This window comes from Dioscorea cayenensis, chromosome 16 (assembly GCF_009730915.1).
Source record: "Dioscorea cayenensis subsp. rotundata cultivar TDr96_F1 chromosome 16, TDr96_F1_v2_PseudoChromosome.rev07_lg8_w22 25.fasta, whole genome shotgun sequence".
Classification (NCBI taxonomy): Eukaryota; Viridiplantae; Streptophyta; class Magnoliopsida; order Dioscoreales; family Dioscoreaceae; genus Dioscorea; species Dioscorea cayenensis.
In genome coordinates this window covers 10,404,057-10,414,012 of record NC_052486.1, presented here as the reverse complement: position 1 = coordinate 10,414,012, position 9,956 = coordinate 10,404,057, and the positions used below count along the sequence as shown (strand labels likewise).

Below are 9,956 nucleotides of genomic sequence, written 5' to 3'. Positions count from 1 at the left end.
CGCTACAGTGTCGGGACCCCAAAAATGCCGTTTTTGATGTCGAATTCATCCGATTTGCATTTTTGAGCATTGTTTGACTCATTTAAGACCTGCAACACCGAAATAACCAATTTAGACATAAAACGGGCATCAATTCGTTAACATATTCACAAAAGATACAAGATTAATACATATAAAATACATACATTTAGGCGTTTATCAATGCGCATCGAGGCTTCATTCGTCATCACAAGAAGAGGAAGTAATCTATTTTTTCCAAGCTCTTAGTCCGAAGCTTATATATAAGTAGGTGTCAAATTTGTCGTCAGGTTAGGAACACAAGGCACTAAACTAATGTTGCTCCTTAAGCCGTTGTGCCGTGCTTCGAGTGCATTCTTCCATTTTCTTTCTTGGGTTGGTAAAGTAGTTTCGGTAAACTCAATCTTTCGTACGCTCGTCAGGTGAAAGTCAAGTGCCAGTGGACAAAATCTCTCAAAGTCCTCGTAGATTCCTTTACGTTCCAGGCGCTTTTTCGGTAGAGTGAGAAGTCTAGTAGATAATATTCTTTTTCGATGTGGAAAAAAAGACGCAAGTGACGCACTCTTAAATTTTTGAAGGGTTTTTTTCGGTGACTTGATGCTTGGCACCCTACTCAGGACTGTGCTACTCGGGAATTTAAATTGCTTTAGACTTTTTTTGTGTATATTTGGAGGCTTGGTAGGCATAATAGGAGTTATGTTGCCTTGAGGGGCTGCGTGGAGGCAGTTATGGTGATGTCAGCTGATGTACGGAGGCACGTGTTAGCCATAGTACTAGTCTTAGGTTGTAAATCTAAATGGATGGACGACCTGATGCCCTGTGTCCTAGTTAGTTGGCAGAGGAAGATTCGAACTACCTAGTAGGCTTCCGCGGTCGGCTCCCCGGATTTCAAAGTTCAGCCCTACACCCTATAGTATAGTATAGTTAAACGGGTAAACCACTCAGTGCTTCAGCTGCCTCAACTGATGTGGATCTCAAAGCGGAGTTATGTTTGCCTTACTTCAATAATGCAATGAAAATAGTGGCGAGACTTTGCTTAGCACATCAATTCTATTCGACACGAGACCAGGATGTGTGAACTCTTGTCTCTTCCCACACCCTTCTTTAAAGCCTTCGCGTCGCCTTTATCTTTGACTTGGGCTTATCTCAGAAGGGAGTTGAACCGGCTCCCTAGGGTAGAATCCACGGCCAAGGACTCGCCTATTCACACGACAATGAGAAACCTAACTATTATAACTAATATACTATCTGACTAACCCTCTATAGTTAGTTAGTCAGTATATAAAAAAGTAAGTAATAAGTAATAAATAATAGTTAGCCATAACTTATATTTGTAAAAAGTACTATTTCTTTCCTGCCGTACTTTGCTTGCTTCTTGCTTGTTGGTTAATGCAAACTTGGGATTCTTGCCTATGCTCTTTCCTGCCTTGCCCACATTGCTTGCCCTACTGTTCTGGTTGAACTAAGGCTTTGGCTGAACTACCACCCTGACACCAGTATTCTTAGCTTACTGTCTGATTGGTGCTGACTGCCTTGTCCGGGCCTGCACTTCTGGCTTACCGGCTTGCTTGACTAACTGACTATCTGACTACTAGGACTATTCTGCTTGGCTATCGGACTACTAAACACCGGGATTCTTATCTGTGCTAGCCCTTTCGGCCTCGCCAGACTCCTTACCCTTCAGAAAAGTTCAAACAAGTATTCTTGTTCTCTGGTTACCAGACACTGACCTTACAGCGGAAACCTCTATGCTTAAAACATATGCTGCTTACTCCCTGTCTTCTTACCTTAAAGCTTCATAGCTCTCTCATTCGGCTTACAGCCTACCACTTGCTACCCTTACAGCTCTGATAGCTCGGCCTATTACTAACTACTGCTTCAATCAAGGTTACAGTGTACAGTGCAACTGGTCTCCGCTCTAATTGAATGCCGGTCTTGCTGACAGTTGCTTACCTGACCGCAAACAAAGCTAAGAAAAAAAAAAGCAAAGCTAACTCTCTCTCGGTGCGGAACGATATGATCTTCCAACCGGGAGAAAAAGAAAAAAAATCTCTTTTTTCTGTTTTTTCTTAAATGAACCGAACTGGATGGATGACTTTCTTTCCATCCAAGCGGACACCCACTACACGAGATGAAGTTTCGCTGCGGACCCTCACTTCACTTTTCTCGTATCGGAACTACGCGTCTTTCATTCAAGCCCAGTAGCTCCTTCGATCCAAGACGAAACGAAACAACTCAAATTGGGTACTTCCCCTTGTATGCGGGCTACTGCGGGCTACGTTGGTCTGTGGGCACCCGTCTTTCTATGGTCCACTAGTCTGGGACTGGGCTTCTTACAGGGAAGGAGGCTACTACTTTGATGGGGCACTTGCGAGATTCCGTTTTTCACCTCCGCTTGCTCATTTCATCCCTTAATAAATGAAGAAGACTTATTCATATTCGAGGAGAAGCTTCTCACTCCCGTGAAAAGCTTCCATGTTGACGTACCTCCTACCTGAGCTACACCAAAGAGGGCAAGAGTGATCAATGTTGTCGTAGCTACTAGTCCGAGCTACTATACCAACCCGAAAGCTGGTCCGACTACAGCGGCGGATGTTGGCTTCCAAGACGGCCTTCTTTGTCTCCTGACGGGTACAATAAGAAGTCAAGGTCTTAACCAGAAAGTAGGGATTCCACGGCCCGTAATGTAGCCGGTCAGCTTACGGTTCGGGTTTGCGCAATAATGGCAGGTGTTTTCCTCGACTTCCGCTTCCAGCTTCCACATCTGCTTCAGTGCTTTTTCCTTTCTTGCTTTTAGACTGACTTTCATTTTCATTGATGGTAGATTTGTATCAGCTCGGCTTGGAATTCAGCTGTTGTTGTTATGTTAGGTATTCCCATTGGGGCTTAGGGTTAGGGGGGAGGGGCTCGGAGCTAAGTCGTGTAAATCTACTACCTTGCCGAGACCTAAAGTGCACTAATTAGAATGGAGAGAAGGTTACCTCACCCGGCGCTTCTTTGATGATTTTTTTTCTTTGAGATAGAAAGTACGAAGTCAGACTCCAATTGAGTTCCGCACCAGGACTCAAACCATACCTCGATGATAAAGTGAAGGAGGGGGAATCAATTATTTAGAGACATGGCACCCATTCTTTCAACACAAGGCAATTGGATTCATTTTTTTGCGTATAGGGAAAAAACAAATTGTAGTCATGGTAAGATCTTGGTTTATTCAATTTTTCAAGGAGTCCCAAGCACACGTATTAAATTAACTCTTTCTATCTAGATATAGATAAGAGAAGGCTTGTTATTTAACAGTATAACATGCCCCATATGTTAATGTCAACCAATCTCAAGTAGGGTTATAGATCGCCCAATGTCCTTCTCTCTTGCTGTCCTATCTCCTCGAGGGTCACCAGCTAAGCTGTGTGAAAGACAAGATTGCTTGAAGGTCAGGTCCATAAGACGGGATCTCAGTTCGGTATAACGGAAGAGGGGGATCCACATTCAATTTCAAAAGGAAGGGATTCGTGGCTTTCAAAGAGGGCTTCTTCTTGTCCCATGTCCTTTTCTTCTGGTGCAGTAGTTGCAAGACAAGCATGCTCCACTCTCCCGTACTCTTTTGAATCATCTATTAGAAGAAAATCGATCTCATAGCTCTCTAGCCTCTTGCAACTCTACTACTTGGGAAGGTGGAGTAGCAGTCACCCCATGCTTCCTTCAAGTGGATACTGGATCAGATCCAATCGGCTTCTAAACACGGGAAGGAAAAAGTACCCCTTTAGAGTAAAAGTGTGATCATTTATACCTAAAAAGGAAAGTCCCCTCCACTAAAAGAGCCCCTTTAGAGTATAAGTGTGATCACTTATACTTGAGTCTGTCTCTAGTTTTTACTAGAGGGTAGATAAGCTCTTAGAATTTTCACCTTGTAGTGGCACCATTAGGAAAATCCCAAAAGGATAGACATCTCTATCCAATGCCGTTCTCTTGCTATATGTCCTCAGACTGCGTGGTGCCGAGGGCCTCTCATAGTAATTGTATAGGTGTGAAATTCTAATCTGATGTCTAGGGGTAGGGACGACTGCGCTAATCTAAGAAGAGACCCTACATAGGAGAATAACTATAGATATGCTACGGTCAGATGAGTTAGCGCAGGAAGAAAATCCCAATAACTCTTTTAATAAATCACAAATGAACAAATACTTAAATATAAGGTTCTTTTCTATGGTATCGAACAATACTTGGGTCACCAACTCATTGAGTGATTTGCCATTAAAAGATGAAGATAAAAACAAATTACTACGGTTTTGGGAGGAGTTTTACCAATATTATTTGAGCAATAAAGAACCACAAAGCAGAACAAACTATAAAGCATCTAATTCTGCCAAAGGTAAATTAACTGAAGATGAATTACGTGATCTCCAAATTACTATTGAGGATAAAACTATGAACTTTGATGAGGAATCGATCTATAGTAGTACTAAAAACATTAACAAACTTTTAATTGGGAAGGAACTAGAATGTGCTAGGGACTATCTTAGGAAATGGGGGCTTGAAGTTGATGATATGGAATTGCTTTTCGAGTTTGGTCAATATACGCTTAAAGGCAAGCGGACAAAAATTAGCTAAGCTCTACCCATTCGAGCCGCTTTAGTACAATTCATGGAGACCAGAAAATTGATCCAATATCTTAGGAGGAGGCCCTTGGTCAGCATACTTCTTCATTTCATCCTGCGAGAAGCACCTCTTCTTTCTTCCTCTCTTGGCGGTGAGATTCGAACCCTTCCATGATCCCCTTATCGATGATCTGGCGGGGGCTACCCATACGAGGCTGGGCCACATCAAGTTAACTCAACCGGTTCCTCTGCGAAGCAGAACACATAGTAATGAGAGATACTCCCTACGACGAAACCATTGATCCTTTTCGAGTACCTCTAGCGGGATTGCCAAGGCCTTTCCGGGACAGGCAAAGGCTTAAGAAGACCAGCTTCGTGTCTTCTCTTAGACTTGTCTTGTTGGCACAACTTCACATAAGCTTCAATATCCTCGCCCATATCGGGCCAATAATTATGCCGAGATAACAATGTCTTCATTCTCAAGGCACTCTGGTGCACTCGCCTCTGGGCACTGGGGTTGATTGCCTTGACATGGCGTGGTGTGCGCCAGCGCTCAGCCCAAAACCATGCAATTGTTGCCTCTCGAATGAAATTATGAGTGGCTCCAGTGTTCACCATGGCACGGGCTTCCACTGCCATTCAAGGTCGATGGCACAAAAGAAGAGAATGAGAAGGGATACCTTTCACTTTGCCCGTCAAGTCCCCAACAATTGCGAGAGGATTGATCGGGGCTCCGAGTCATTGTCGCCCTCAGGGTGACCAATGCGACCCGACTTTTTCCCTCTTGAACGATCCCGCAACACCTTGAGAAACTCATCCCACAGGCGAAGGTAGTCCGACCAGCCCGAGCATCATCGGCTGCCGAGTTCTCCACCAAAGCTTGGTATCACCGATAAAAGTACATCCCTACCAAGGGTACTTACTCGACTTAAGCTTTTTCTTTCTTCGGGTCTCCGACCTTTCTTTCGTAACTACTTCTTTGGAAAAGATGTCCTTGTTCTTCTTCTCCTTGCTTTTTCTTTTGTTTTTTCATTCAGAATGTTCAAGCAAGAGATTCAAAGCTCAAAAAAGTACTCTGTAGAGAATGAATCATGAGTCAAGCAAAAGCCTTAGAATTCTTCGGACTAAGGAAAGAAGGTATAAACTAACTATCAGAAGCTAAGAGCACTTGTCTCATGAGTAGAAGAACTAGCACCTTGAAGAGCTTTCCTCAAGAACCAGAGTCCCACATCATCCGGACAATCAGTGAGCCACATTCGAGGCCTCTAGCACTTCGATCCCTACAAGCGAGTTTATCCACTATAGCATGATAGCTCTTCCCTCTTCTTGTAGGATTCATCCATTAGACCTTCTACCCGATCCACTCAGTAGAACTAGAGCGAGAACAAAGAAGGCAAGAACTTGAAAGCCCATTTTGAGCGAAGAAATATAGTACTTTCTTTGAGAGCACTAGACCTTCACTCTCTTCTGGATTGATTCCCACTCCTTTGCTGATAGGTGGCTTAGCCCCATGAAACCTATTGTCTTATTGTCTCGGCTCACTTCACTACTTTGGAGAATGGGTTTTACCCCTACGGTTCGTAAGCGCTCTAACCCATCGGGAAGCTCCATCCAAATTCTAGTTGATGTGAGCACTTCCACAAAGATAGAGTCTGAATCGAGCAATGAAGTCTTGGGTTCTTTGTCGAAGGGCCCTTTCGTGCCACTAGCCTTAATGCACTTTTTAGAGTTGCCAAGGTGGCGTTGGTGGTCTCGTTTTATCATAAATAGATAGAAAGAAAGCGTTATTCTTCCAATTTTTAAAGAGCCTTAGCTATATTCTTAACATATGCAAAGAGCCCACTTACTCACCTCTGAAATTAATTATTATTATATTTAGTAAATTAGTAAAGCGGATTTCTCCCTTGACATTATCATCATCTTTCTTTATTCAAGTATGGAATTATCTCCCAGAGCTGCGGAACTCACGACTCTATTAGAAAGTAGAATGACCAACTTTTACTTGAATTTTCAAGTGGATGAGATCGGTCGAGTGGTCTCAGTTGGATATAGAATTGCACGTAAATGGATTGAACGAGATTCAAGCTGGAGAAATGGTGGAATTTGCCAGCGGTGTGAAAGGAATAGCCTTGAATCTTGAGAATGAGAATGTAGGTATTGTTGTCTTTGGTAGTGATACAGCTATTAAAGAAGGAGATCTTGTCAAGCATGACTTTCGGATCTATTGTGGATGTTCCCTACGGAAGGCCATGTTAGGCCATGTGGTCGATCGCGTTGGAAGTACCTATTGATGGAAGAGGGCTCTAAGTGATCACGAGACGAAGGCGATGTCGAAGTAAAAGCCCGAGGATTATTGAATGTAAATCATGCACGATCCCTATGCAAATAGGCTTAAAAGCGATGGATAGCCCGGTTCCTATAGGCCGTGGTCAGCGAGAACTTATAATCGAGGGACGGACAAAGCTGGAAAAACAGCTATAGCTATCGATACTATATTAAACCAAAAAGCAAATGAACTCAAGGGCACCTCTCGAGTGATACATTGTATTGTTTCTATGTAGCGATTGGACGTGAAGCAGCTCATTGTGGCACAATTTGTTCAAATTCTTCCGAGCGAGATGCTTTGGAATATTCCATTCTTATAGCAGACCACGCCTGGATCCTGCTCCTCTGCAATTTCTGGCCACATATTACGGGTGTGCCATGGGGGAATATTTCGCGATAATGGAATGACGCATTAATAATATATGATGATCTTAGTAAATAGGCGGTGGCATATCGACAAATGTCATTATTATTACGCCGACCACCGAGGCCGTGAGAGCTTTCGAGGATGTTTTCTATTTACATTCCCGTCTCTTAGAAAGAACCGCTAAACAATTGGACCCAGACGAGTGCGGGTAGCTCGATCTGCGTTACCCGTCATTGAACCACAAGCTGGAGACGTATCGGCCTATATCCCCACCAATGTGATCCCCATTATAGATGGACTAATCTATTCAGAAATAGAGCTCTTTTATCGAGGAATTAGACCAGCTATTAACATTGGCTTATCTGTCAGTCGCGTCGGATCTACCGCTCAGTTGAGAGCTATGAAACAAGTCTGCGGTAGTTCAAAACTAAAATTGGCACAATATCGTGAAGTGGCCGCCTTCGCTCAATTTGGGTCAGACCTTGATGCTGCGACTCAGACATTACTCAATAGAGGTGCAAGGCTGACATAAGTGCCCAAAAAACCACAATATTCACCACTTCCAATTGAAAAACAAATTGTAGTGATTTATGCATCTGTCAAAGGGATTCACGTGATCGAATGCCACTAGACGCAATTTCTCAATATGAGAGAGCCATTCAAGTAGTATAGATCCCAAATTACTAAAATCTTTCTTAGAAAAAGGTGGGTTAACTAACGAAAGAAAGATGGAACTAGATGCTTCTTAAAAAGAAAGCGCTTTGCCTTACCTATGATGCAAGAAAGATAGGAAGAATTTCATTGACAACAAAAAATGTGATGAGCATAGCGTACTTCTTATAGGTTTATAGGTAAGGGCGCGCTACCGCTTTGTCATTCTTGTACAACACCAACCTCTCGATATGCCCGAGAAAAAACGAAGGTGGGAAATCGACCATTTCCCCGGCTGTCTTAGAACTCCATCTAGGGCACCTCTGCATTGCCATCTTCTTTGGGACGTACAAGTGCTATATATATATATTCTTATAAAAAGAGTCTTTCTTTTTATTTGTCTTATCCTTACTTTAAGAAGTAAGTAATTAGGGAATTAGTGTAAGTAGTTCATTACGGACATCCCCCTCCCCCTCCTCAACCCCATAATGTTGTTAGCGAGTTGGGTGGTATCTACCTTTTTTTATCCTCCATTTTAGCTATGAAGTCCTTCTACTACTGCTTTGATTGAAGGCTAGTTATTTTTATGTCTTTTATGTAAGATGTATTTTTGGTTCTATTCTTCGATTCGAAAAGCCCGGCGATGAGGGATACAGGTTTTTGCCCCAGAGGCAGGGCTTTCATCCAATGTTGAATTTTCTTTATTTTATAAGGAACATCGAGTCGACACAGAAAGGCGGCAAAAAGGCTCAAAGTCAATCTTCAAAGGTACAGTCACGAGATAGAGAAAAGTAGCGATAATGATGTGATACTACTTCGATTGATTGTTGGATGGATGAGCAGAGAGTCTAAGTGAAAATTTCTTGAAAAATGGTTTATTGTTGGGCACACCGACTCCTTAGCCCTCTTTGGCTCATTAGTTTTGGGTTGAGCGCTGACTAGCGAAGGGACGAATAGAGTGATCGACGGCCAAAAGGCAGGGCTTTGATTGCATTGGACCCTTTTTCAATCAAGGTCGAGTCCCACGAAGGAAGAGTTCCTTGCTTCAAAATCCCAGCTAAAGCTGGGAAGTTTATTCTTAGAGGTCTCATCAACTGGGTGGATTTTTCGCATCTAGGCGGGACCTCGGGGTCTCCTGTTCGTGACCCTAATTTCCACTAACTGAATGCTTCAGTAGGCGTGCATAATAAAAATCCCTTCGACCCTTGCTCGACACGGTCAGTATGATGCCGATCTCTTAGAGATGGACGGTTTATTAGCGAGTAAAAGAGAGCTTAGCCCCTACCTTCTCGAAATTTCCCTTATTGGTTGACTGACCCCTAACCACACTGCAATCAAACTTCTGTGATTATCGTGCGGAATTGAGTCCTATGTCGCCCTGATATGCATGCTTAGGACGGAAAAGAGCTTTATAATCAACTATGCTAACCTCGAAATTGCCAATTGAGGAAGGGTTGTTCCGGCTTTCGAGCCGACAGTTGCCGGTTCGAATCAAGCTTTTGCAATGAAGTTAGCTCTCTTCTTCTGCCTGCCGCTGGTCTCCTAAGTCCAGATCTATTACATCTTTGACTTTAGATTTCATTGGCTTTTCTTTTCGGGGCTCTCTTAACTGAGAGAAGAGAGAAAGGTCTCTTGTCCTCGAAAAACTCTCATTTCGCATTAGAAAGACAGGCCATAGAGCAACTTTTGAAGTTCATGATAGCCCCTAGACGCACACCGATCGCCGGCTTGGTACTCCAACTGCCGTATTCATTACGTATGTTTTCCCTCGAGCATACCTCGCTTTTTGGTGGGGCTAGTTAGCTACCACTGCCCTAATTGAGCTACCCGAAAAGCTCCTCTGCTCTGACCTCCTTGCACTCAACTGGTTTGGCATAGCGGGTTAAGCACATTCAAGTCATAAGGGGATGCTTTCCTGGGTTTATCAATCACGGAGCTCTTCCCATCACACTTTTCTGAGGCTCGCCTTTTTGTTCCTCCTATGTCCCTCTTCCAGATCC

The 9,956-nt window shown here is 43.3% G+C and overlaps 1 pseudogene; it reads left to right on the top strand.

The window, feature by feature from the left end:
- Positions 1-6,549: 6,549 nt before the first annotated feature.
- On the top strand, positions 6,550-8,113 carry LOC120279401 (annotated as a pseudogene).
- Positions 8,114-9,956: the final 1,843 nt, after the last annotated feature.